The 12,295-nt window shown below is 33.5% G+C and overlaps 1 long non-coding RNA gene across 3 annotated transcripts; it reads right to left on the bottom strand.

Moving 5' to 3' along the window:
* Window positions 1–596: 596 nt before the first annotated feature.
* On the bottom strand, window positions 597–6,156 carry LOC114313803 (uncharacterized). Of its 3 annotated transcripts, none has more exons than XR_014346177.1 (6): window positions 5,748–6,156; window positions 4,413–5,483; window positions 2,224–3,061; window positions 1,500–1,556; window positions 1,338–1,408; window positions 597–776 (listed from the first exon to the last, which is right to left on the bottom strand). It is a non-coding gene; the product is annotated as an uncharacterized LOC114313803 (long non-coding RNA). The 3 variants fall into 3 exon arrangements; XR_014346179.1 differs by having other exon boundaries at window positions 4,413–4,841; XR_014346178.1 differs by having other exon boundaries at window positions 4,413–4,783.
* Window positions 6,157–12,295: the final 6,139 nt, after the last annotated feature.

The raw sequence follows: 12,295 nt of genomic DNA, 5'->3' as shown, positions 1-12,295 counted from the left end.
TACTCTCTATGGTCCATCGTTAAGCCCAACCTTAGAAAATACATCTAATGTAAGAAATAAAGAAATAAATGTAATTAAATACAGTAACTAAATAAATTGTAATTTTTTAGGCATACTTAATCATCACAAGTAACTTTCATCATTAAAAATGTAATTGATGTACGAAATTAAGCATTAAACCCACAATTTTAGAATTGCATCACACAACCACGGCTGGAAATGAGGGTTTTAGCAGCGTTTAAAAAACGCCGCTATAGGTCTTAAAAACGCCATCTAACCTTTTGTGACGTTTTGCACCAAGCGCCGAAGACGCGGCCGTCGCTATAACTTTGTGACGCTTTAGAAACGTCGCTATATTACTATAGGCGGCGTTTTTTAAAAGTTCTACTATGACATCACCAAGCTATTTAGCGACGTTTTTAAAACGCCGTCGTATCTCTTTTTAAAAACTCTAACTGTTGATATAATATTTAGCGACATTTTTAGAACGCCATGATAGCCTCCCATTTAAAAAAAAAAATTTCTGCTAATTTTATGTGATTGAACTAAAAAAACTGAAAAATAACACTAACATGAAATAATAACTCTCATTCAAATATCAAATACAACATTAGTTCACTTTCCCATTCAATTTAATATCCAATCACCATTAATCACAAAATAACATATTCACAAATCATGTTTTAACAAAGACATTAACAGAGAAAGAAGTGTTTAACTCAAATTGATTCAAATTGATGAGAGAGTTCACTGTTAGTCTTCATTGGTCTATATACCTGCATCAGAACATAAATTACAATCAAATTCACCAAAATAAACATAAATTGGAGAATTTGTAAACTTAATTTTCTTAATCACTTGATTGCATTTATTTATTTTTAATTGTTTAATTTTTTTGGTAGAGGTGGTTAGAGTTTTGCTCCTGACACAAATCTATGATTTAAGTTACAACTTTACTCCTTCAATAGTATTTAAACAAAAACTAGGGCTAAAATTTTGTTTTCGTCCAGAATTGAAAAGAAGCTTTAAAAACAATTTAGATTTTAACAGAAGGCCCTGTTTAAGGGATTTATTGCATTTCTTTATTTATTATTTTTCCAAAAAAGACTAAAGCCCATCAATAACAGGGCAACCTTCCATGTTCAATAGAGAGAGAGCTTGTGCAAACCTGCAAGGCACACAGAATACGAGAGACTATTTTTACAAAGAATTGCAACACTTGTTTGCTTTTCTTGTTGATAAATGAAAAGTGCTTTAATACACTATTGTATTCAAAAAACTATTCATGGAAATCACATCTGCTCTGCAACATATTCGAAGATAAAAAACTCACTCACTTAGAATGACCAAGGCAAAAGCTCTGTATCTCATGAGCTCCATCTAAAGTCTTCTTTGGAAACAGGGTAACCTGTCACAAAATAACATTGTTGAAAACAAATTGAAATGAAATTTAATATTTAATAATTTATTTGTTTCAATGGGTAAGAAACGTCAATTACACGAATTTTAAAATCCCGATCAGCACTAATAATGAATCGTCCATCCGGTGAGAATTCCTACAAGAACATAAAATTGTATAGAAAAAGCCCAGCTTACAAGTAAAGGTCATTCATGCATCCACACAAATGTAGCCCTAATTTCAAAGACTTTTATGTAATAATAAATAAATAATATTGTCAATTTATTGTCTAGCTCAGCATATCTCTCACGCTTTTCTAAAGGTTTGTCAACTACATCACAGGAAAACACAATTTTTTGAGATTAAAAAATGATAATAATAAATAAATAAATTTGTCAATTTATTGTCTAGCTCAGCATATCTCTCACGCTTTTCTAAAGGTTTGTGCATATCTAGTTTTCATTATCCACCTAATTGTGCTGGTTCAACATATTGACGAGTTTAGAAAGCAATTGGAACAAATATACAACCTGTTCTGGATAAAATCAACTGGAACAAAAATACAACCTGTTCTGGATAAATTAAGACATGCACACTACAGGCTTTTAATATAAGTTAGTATTCTACAAACACTGAAATTATCAATAGAAATATTTCAGCTCAGCCACATGCTTGCAACTGTGCACCTAATTACTATGTAAGCCCGAATTTATCAGGACTTCCTTTGATATCATGCAAAATTTCAGCATGCATCACACACAGCTTAATATGACTGAGAAAAGTGTAGGAAATGAGTAAATGTAAGGGCACAGATCAACACTTACTGCACTCCACTACAGTTGGTGTAAACAAAGGTCTAGAAAGTAGTGCACACATATTGTGGCCCCTGATTGAAGAACACATGTCAGCCATAGGCTCAGTTTCCTGTAGTGCACATATCAGATTCTTTGAATGAGTTCCTATGGTTTGAATACTCACCTATGAAGTATAGGCTCAGTTTGATCAACTGAACATTAAGATTTCACATCACACATCAAAATAAGCAATAAGATTTTACCTCACACGTCAGATTCTTTGATTGAGTTCCTATAGAACAACTTGCATACTTTGCATACTTTACTTTCCATTGGATTTTATCTGGTCAGCATTTTACTCCTAATTTTACAGATCTTTGACTTTTATTTTTTATTTTTATCAATCGATAAGAGAGTAACTAAAAATTTTAAAAATATTTATATTATCTAATAAGCCACTAGCATACAATAATTAGAAAATCAATATAGTCTGACAATTGTAGGATCCAAGACTGGAATTGAACTTTTGTGAGCATTCACAAGCTGTTCAAATGTAGTACCAATCATCAACAGTTCTTTATAGCTTCTGGATTGAGTAATTTCTCCACCTTCTATAACCTAGGGAAAAAAACAATGTATTCTATGCAATGAATTGAAAGCTAGTATGTAAATACAAGAGTGGCAATTCAAAGTATTTGCAGGGAAAGGAGGCAGCAATGAGCTACCACCAAGTGGAGTGCCATCCTCTTTATCGGTGTGAATGGAGAAATTTGTATTTGGTGATAAATCCATTAACCTTTCAAAATAAAGTCATCTTCCATGCATTGATCATCATCTCCAAGACCCACTGGAACAAGATGCGTTCCACCTGCAAATGATAAACATAATCATCAGCAAAACAGAAATAAACACTAACTCAAGGTAACAAGAGCACGATTGGAAGAGACAATGACACTTCACCCATCACCTGAAGGAATATAATTTCTCCATTAATATTTCAATAAGTCATCTTTTCACTCTTTGTTTATTTGCAAATGTAAAGCCCACTTCAATAGAGTTATATGGCATGGTACTCAATTCTCTTGGCAATCACAACAATGGGATAGATGTAAATTGGAGTATGTCCTAGAGTGAAGTCACTTACACAAACCTCCACACAACCAAACAAGACCTACATTTTTTTGACTAGCAACAAATTGTTTATTTCTGTACTGTCTTAGCGATGCAAATAGTACAGTAAACATGTATATTTGCCTATGGTAACAGAAATTACAAGAAACTAGGACTAAAATATTATTACAACGCATGTTTCAAACAGAAGGCAATAGCATGCATGGTTAGGACTAAATACAATGGTAACATTCAACAATTTATAGAGACGTAAGTCACCACAATTTATCAAAAAAATTTAACGGTAATCAACAGAAGCAGAAAAGTATTGCTATAACTTTTCCCATGTCCAATCCACAGTTTAGCATTCACTATTATGAGCAGCAGATTCAAGGAGGGGAAGGAAGGTTTAAGTCATCAAGAAGAAGTGCATACTCTGAAATTGCTTCATAGCCATCATCTGCAGGGGAGATTTGCAAATGCAAAGGTAGAGGCCTCCATTCATGCCCAGAGATGGGAAATTGAGGTTTGTTGGCTTGTTGCATCCCTATTTATTCATGGATTTTGTTTTAAGGCAGGCACTCCTTGAGAACCTCAAAGTGCTAGTACATATTTCTCATTAACCAATGACCTCTTAGTGGCGGCTGTAAATTATATTTACACTCCCTCATTCATTTCAGCATAGAACAGAAAAGGTTAGATTAGTTTAGTTTTGGCTGATTATTTGGTTATCTGGATTATGAATTAGCACCCAATACATGAAACTTTCACTAGTTTTGTTCAACATCTTTGCGTCATATCACATGTGCTATATAATAGTTCAAATGGAATATCTTCAAAGCAGATACCAGAAAGCTGGTTCAGCACCAAGAAAACTCATCATCAAAGTAAAGTTAAGACAGTATCTTTCATGAATGAGAAATGTCAGAACGGTTCTACTTTACGAATAAACATTCAGTTTCCATAAGCAGTGTTTCATCGTGGAAGAACATCATCATTATCAACAGTAAACAAGTCCAGAATAGCCATAAGTCATGACTAAAGTAGAAGGGCACCCAAATCAGACAATGAAAACAGAAAGAAAGATCTACTTGTATTGCCAAACATACCTTGGTTCTCAGGGCACGAAGTGATCCATCTGAATCTGTGAGATTGTCCAAGCAATGAAGAGCAACCTTCAAAACGTCTGGCACACAAGCTTGGACATGGGCTGACAAATTTTGGAACGCATCATTTGCAATATCAGGCGCTAGTGGATCTAAAGGAAGAAAATGAAGTTTTGCAACCTCCCTCAGGGCATCTAAATGACATCCCGCTCTCGCCAATTTATGGATAGACAATATGGCCTCAAGCTGCCTTAACACAGTTTGTTGTTCCGAAACTTGTTCTCTCTCTTGACACCTTGGACAAAGTGATACAAACCCTATGGGTAGAACTTACCCACGAAAATCGGCTTGCAAGGGGGGGTGTCCAAACAGACCTGTATTCACAAGGCCTCTGTGTTTTGATGTGGGATGATGGGATCATAACACAAGCTCCTTTAAAAAGACGTTTAAATAAGAAAATGGAATTTGATGCATCAAATTGCACTGGCCATTACAACATACAAACAAAAGATTGCCCTGTAACATAAAGTCATTGCCCAAATAACTTAAAACAGGACAAATATCCAAATAGGTTTGATTATTGATGTCCTATAGTGGCCTTATATGAGTTAATTGACTCATTTCATAAACAAAGATCATCTCCACATCATTACTCTTCACTCTTCAGAATCCTTTGAATTGTAATATGGATGTTTGATCAACTTAAAAAATGGAGGGCCAATCCAAAAAAAAAACTTCGAAGATGGAAGGGCATCAATTTAAGCCATTAAATCTGCAAATGGCTCTCTTTGAGACAATTCAAGAACACCAAGAAAAGGGAAAAAAAAGATAAAAAAGTAAAGGAATAGCCAATCTTTGACCAAAATTACATGCTTCAAATATTGAATGTTCACTAAATCAAACATACAGCAGAAAAAAATGTATCCAATCCTTGACATATACACACAAATTTCACATGCACAAACAAAATACATACAAAACACTGATGATCATGGACGAGAGAGAGAGAGAGAGAGAGAGGGTACGTCTTTATTCAAAATTATGATGCTTATCTTCTCACAGAGATTGAAAACCCTAAAGAACAAAATCCACAAAAATATCAAAACGCCAACCCCCCAAAAAAGAAACGAGAAAGAAAACAAAAGAAGAAACAACAATTGAAAAAATAAATAAATAAATAAAAATTATAATCTTGAGTCACGTATCGATTTTTTTCTTTCAACTGGAATCACAGATCGATCAATTTCAATTTCATAGTTCTTGGTTACAATTTCAATTTCAATAACCAAATCGAGAGAGACGGAAGAAAGAGCTTGTGAGAGACAGAGAAATCGATACCTCGCTGGTGCAGATGGTGGTGGCGGTGGAGCTTCGAAATCGAAATCGAAATCGAAATCAGAGATTCAGATGAAATCGAAATCAGAGAAATCGAGCCGGTGTAGACGGTGCTGGCGGTGGAGATTCGAAATCGAAATCGCTCTGAATCTCAAAGATGAATCTGTGAGAATGACAAGGGCTTAGAGAGGGTTGAGAGAGGCGAGATTTGAAGCTGTGAGGATTCCAAACAAGATGAACTTCGAAATCAAAATCGAAATAGCCAAGATGAATCACCGAGATTGTATCATTCTGAGATGAATTGATCCATTGAGATGAATCGATCCATTGAGAGGGTTGAGAGAGAGAGCAAACGAGAGAGTGAGTGAGTAAAAGATTAGGGCTACAAAATGAGTGAGTGAAAGATTAGGGCTTCAGAGGCTCGCCCATTTAAGGGAGAAAGAGAGAGGACATTTGAAGGCGCTTTAAGACGCCTTCTTTGTTGAAACGGTACCGTTTTAATATTTTAAAAAAGTGACGTTTAAAAAACGCCGTCGAATATTATAAAATATAACGTTTAATAAAACGCTATTAAAAGAACGTCGTCAAAACTCATATTTCCTGTAGTGAACTCTCTTACATGTACCGTTTCTAGTTTTATTCTCTTTATTTTTTATGACATAAGTAATTAGAAGTAAAATAAAATGGCAACACAGTTTGTTAGTTTCTTGTTATTTTTTTGTCTCCTACTTTAGAGGGGTGTGTTGGAAGTTGTATAAAGTCGTAGCTTTTGGAGTATGTCGCTTGTAAACATGTATATTCTATTATTTTATTTTATGACTTATAAAAAATAAAATAAAAAAACTCTCTCACGTGAGTAAGGCCTACACTCTTGCGAGTATAGCACAGTTTCATGTTCCTATCATTTTGCAAATAAAAGTAATTAGAATTTGACACAAGGATGTTCAAAGTAGACATAAAGAGATGAAAAGAAAGAAAAGAATAATAATGATTTGATTGACAAAATCAAAGTAGTTGGTCAATTTTGAGGGGGGCATGCATGGTGAAGATGATAATTTATAAGAAAATATTGGGTCAAATTTAAAAGATACAAGTAAATGGGAACAATCGCCAAAAAAAAAAAAAGTCAAAGAAAGGACTTAAATGAAAACAAGAGTTGGACAAGAAAGGGAGAGGAAGGAAAGGGTACGCAAAAGGTGGATAATTATTCAGTAGTTCAAAAATACGATCACAAGGTATTTTATAATAGTGTAATTGATAGAGAAAATGAAATATAAATTATTTGTATTGAGTAATTAAGAAACAAAATAACATAATAAATGATGATTAGCAAGACAGTATAAGCACGTGCTACTCCCACTATCCTCACACAACACGTTTGTATTATGGCCCACCGTCCAATTCCAACCACACTCACAGCGGTGACAGCGAAAGTCACGCGCGACTTCAAGTTAAAGAAGCGATGATAACCCGGATGCCTAGTTTTGGTGCCAAGGCAATTATGGCTTTTGATACTACTAGTACTACTCATTTCATTGTCTATTCTGTGTCCTAAAAACAGAGATTTATGCTATATTTGAAGAGAGATTTGAAAAGAGAAATGAAAAAAAATAAGTGAAATGTGAATAAAATATATCTATATTTTACCTAGTTTTACACCCATTTTCCTTTTCCCTATCCAAATCTCTCCACAAATTCTCAAACCAAACACAGCGTTAGAGATTGATTTCTAATTCTTCTAGAATATTTGAGAAAGAGAGAGATTTAGCACAAAGAAAAATTGTACTGAAGTTTTTTTGATTAGTGAATTTATCATTTTTTTTGAGAAAGTTAATAATGGTATTGTTTCACTTTTTTATTGTCAATTATTACTGTTGTTGATCTTAATAATCGGCTGCAGATTGTGACTGTGTTGTACTGTTTGGACTTAGGAGTTTTATCTTCATAAATTTTTAGATTCTAATCGGTTTGATAATCATAGTTATGTTAGATCATTCAAAATTAAAAAATTAAATGTGATAAACTAATGTGATTAAGTTTATCAGATTGTCTTATTTTTTTAATGGGACCCATGAGAATGGGCTAAATGTTGAACCACTAACCATGTAGTCATATAATGATTCAAGGAAAATGATTTGACCAGAAAAGAAACGAGGAAAGAATTGTTCCCTAAATCATTTTAAAAAATAAAAATAAAGAGAATTTGGAAAGATTGGAGGGAGAAAAGTAACAAAGTATAATTTATATTTACATCACAATACTAACTCAATACATCCTTTTTCTATTTACATTTTACTGAAAAATTAAAAAAAAAATTTATTTGCTGCTTTACACACACTCTAATTTACTCCCCAGTCCACCACCTCTTGCATGATCTCTCGCTCAGTCCCCCTTGTCACCGCGACCTTCACCCTTTCGACTTTTTTTTTAATATTCTGTCCAATATGCTTCTAATTTGTTAAGATAATCCTTTAAAATCTTCTGCCCATTGTGCTTCTAATTTACTCAGTTAAATCTTTAAAATATTGTGCCCATTATGCTTCTAAGTTGCTGAGTTAATTCTTAATATCCCCCTAAACACCAATTTTTTGCGTCGGTTTAAACCCTAATCTTCTATCCATTGTTTAATCGATGTCGTTAGGCATAAATAGACCCTTCAAAGCCTGATCATTATGTCAACATTTTTCGCCTAAAGTTAATGGTAGTTATAGGGAGGGATCACATTGAATCAATGTGTAAAATTTAAGGATGTGATTGGGGCTTCTCTGTGACGTCCCAAAAATCAAAAATATCAAGAGATATAATAACAAAGAAATACACGATATTTTTAAGGTTACAAGTCCAAGAATAAATAATGATGCAAAAGAGTTAAATGTATTACAGGCAAACACTTCTCTAATTTTACAAATTATAAGTGAAAAATAACATTGCATTAGCAATGTGAAAAATCCAACGTTAGTTCACACCTGTCTCAACTTCCTAAGCCTTGCAACAACATCTTCACCAATGAATTCTTCCAAAATTTGGAATTAATGCCAGGGCAACGAAAATAGCCATAAGCGCTTGACGCCTAGTAAGAACACACACACACCCCTCCTTTCTACAACCCTGAATAATACAAACAAGTATAAACAACATAACAGAGTAAAAATACAACATGTAATTTGCGTAAATAGAAAATTACAAAGAATTATGAATAGTTCAATGCATAGTCACAAACAATAGTTAGAAATAATAGCAATAAGTCACAGTCGGTTAGTAACACTTAACAGTTAGTAGTAACAACGAAATTAAGGCTACTAGAGTCCCCCAAAGAGACTCATCCTTCCAACCGCTAGAACTGGACAATGGACTATTTGGAACTCCCTCATTTGCTGCTTTGCAGACCTTACTACAGATGTATGCAACGATTATATATAGCACAGCGTCATCAGTAGACCTCAAACGACCAAAAGAAAAAAGTTTTATCATCCTGAACCTAACCTTATCCCTCCAAAATAAAAATGTTTTATTCTCTTGAATGTCCCATCTAGACCCAACTTTATCTCACCAAAACAAACAACTACATAGAGTCTGAATATGTTTGTTCCATCTTAGGGTTAACACGACAACTGCTTGCACAAGACTTAACTTAAAGGGAACACATTCCACCATATCTCATTACTGTGCCCACACTTACAAGTTGCAATTGTCTTTCCAATTCATTACAGGTGAACGCAAACTCATTTGCCATCCCACTTAAGTTTCCCCTTCTTAAATTCATTATGTTTTCGGTTAGAGTAACAGATAATCACAATAGAGTTAACAAAAGTTAAACATGAGACAATCAAGATATGATAAAATAAGCATACATGATATCACAAAGGTAAAGCACACAAGAGATATGGCATAGATATGATAATCCATAATTTTACAAATAATTTCAGACATTTTCTTTGTCCTTTTAAATAGATTTCGATTTCATAATTATTTGTTATTTTAACAATTTCTGAAATAGCAGGGACAACTTATCGAATAATTAAGAAATCATGTCATAATCACCAATCTCTTGCATTATATAATTATACTATCTAACCAACATATAATATCACATATATCATCATCTACATAATAGAGTAAAAAAAAACAAAATAAGACCAAAAAGAGGAGAAATGAAGGGTTTAAGTGAGTTCTTACTATGGGTAGATTGCTAACGGTTTATCATTCGACTTCGGTTTATGATTCTAGTTGTTAGAGTTCATTCGAGCTACATGATCATCTTACTGAAATTTCATGTCGATCGGACTTGATTTCATTGTTAATCTTCTATTTGATGCTTCCAAATTTGTCGGTTATTGCATCACTGCCTTGGACTTCGAATTTGCAATACCTGACCCTAAAAATGGATTCTACACGTCAAAAAACCTTAGAGTGGTCATCCCCAAAATAATAGGACCACTCGATTAACTCAAATGCACCATAACACCAAAGGCGATGAAGCACTGGATAAAATCCAGAATGATCCTCTCTAACGCACCAGTGACACGTAAAAACGTACCCAACATATCAAATTCAAACCTCCCACTTCAAGCTGTAGTATCTCTTACGTTGTAACTCTGTCTTGTTTTATTTTTATATTTTTTGTTTTGATTTACTTTTACGTTGTTGGATTTACCTTATGGCTTAGTTTTCGTAACACCCTTCATGCGTCTTATTTCGTCTCCTTTTGCTTACCGTTGGAGCTCCTAAAATTGATCAAAAATAATTCTTTTAATTTTTTGACTTTGCTTCAACTCATCTTTTAGATTTCATAACTTTTTTTATTCTTAACGGTTTTACTCTGTTCCTTTGCCAAACTCTTCTTCTTACTTCCTAATTAGTCCTATGCCATCTCGTTTTCTCACTTCTTTTTGAAATGGGTGGTCTCAAATGCCGAAAGTAGCCCGAAAACCAACTTCAAACATTTCAAGAATTTCCTTCTTTGTTTCTTTCTCCCCAAACTTCCTTCATTTTTTTCTTTTTTCACCAATAGTAAGTTGTATTGGGTGGTTCTAGGTGGTAATGGAATAAGTGATGGTGGTGGTGGTCCGGTAGTGCTGACAGTGGTGGAACAGCTTTGCGGTAATGGTGATGGAGTTGATGAAGTGAAGAAGAGATGAAGATGAACGGAGGAATGAGAGATAGTGATGACGAAGCTCACATAGTGGTGGGTTGGTGTTGAAAGGAGGTGGTGATGCTGATGCTCACGGTGGTGGTGGTGAAGTCGGTGGTTATCGATGTTTGACGAGGTAAAGATGTATGTATATGTGTGTGTATATATATATATATATAGAGAGAGAGAGAGAGAGAGAGAGGTATGCAGGTATAGATGTGCATTATGTGTACCTTTGTTGGCACCAACAATTCAAATTCTCTACTGACAAGCATGTCAAAGAACATAGGCATGAGCAATAAGGGTCCAAGAATCGTAGACATGAAGATAGTCGCCTAAGAAGGAAGATTAGGGGCACAACACGTGGCAATTCCAAAGGAAAAGGAAGTTTTTAGTAGTTGCAGCAATTATGGATCATGGGCAAATTGAAGACATTAGAAGATGCACACGTGGCTGTTTAACATGGCCAGTGAAGCAACATAAACCTGGAAATCCAAAGAAAGAAGGATCTTTAACCAAATTCACAACACTTGTGAAATTTAGGAGTAACTGAACTTATCATAGAAGTAATTCTTGTAATTAGGAGTACTAGCAATTTCAATTCTTGTAACTCATTTTGGACATGTGGATTGTAAAGTTATGATGCTTGTAAACAAGTTTAGGTGATATTAATCATATTTTCAAATTGTTTATTTCTGTTTATTCACATTACAAATTTCAAAGAAATCCTTAAATCTGTCAAGGTATAAGACATCAACTACATTGTTTGATTAGATAGTTTGTTTGTGGAAATTGATTTTTTTATCAAATCTCCTCTGTCAATTTGACTTGAACCAAATTTTTGGTAACAACTTCTAACTAAAAGGAAAAATAATATAATTTTAATTTTTTTAGTCATAATTAATAAAAATATCATAACTAAACACAACATAAGACCTAACGAAAGAATTCATGAGTCATAACTAAAATAATATCATAACTAAAGAAAAAATTTGATCGTAATTAAATAACAAAATAATGTAATTAAGGATGCATAAATTGCACCTTGAAAAAAAAGGTGTATATTAAAATTTCCCATATAAGTATAGATAGATTGATAAATGGAGGGATAGGTACAAAAGGTGATGGAGGGTGTACGGAAGGGAGAGAAATTTTCGAACTAAGTCGGCAAGCAAAGGGCCGTGGGCAACAAGCTAAGATTTTAATACAAAAAATATATTACGTTTCAATATAATTCAATTTAGAAAAAATATAAAGAAAAATATAATAAAAATAGGAGGCTTAGAAAATAATATTGAATAATATTATAAAATTAAAAATATTTTTTTGAATAAATTTCCAGTATTAAAATATGCAAATTATTAAATTCAAAATAATACTAGTAATTATATAAAAAATTTAGAAACTATATTATTTTTAT

This window comes from Camellia sinensis, chromosome 12, assembly GCF_055761805.1.
Source record: "Camellia sinensis isolate YWXY chromosome 12, ASM5576180v1, whole genome shotgun sequence".
Taxonomy (NCBI): domain Eukaryota; kingdom Viridiplantae; phylum Streptophyta; class Magnoliopsida; order Ericales; family Theaceae; genus Camellia; species Camellia sinensis.
This window is presented reverse-complemented; position numbering and strand designations above follow the sequence as displayed.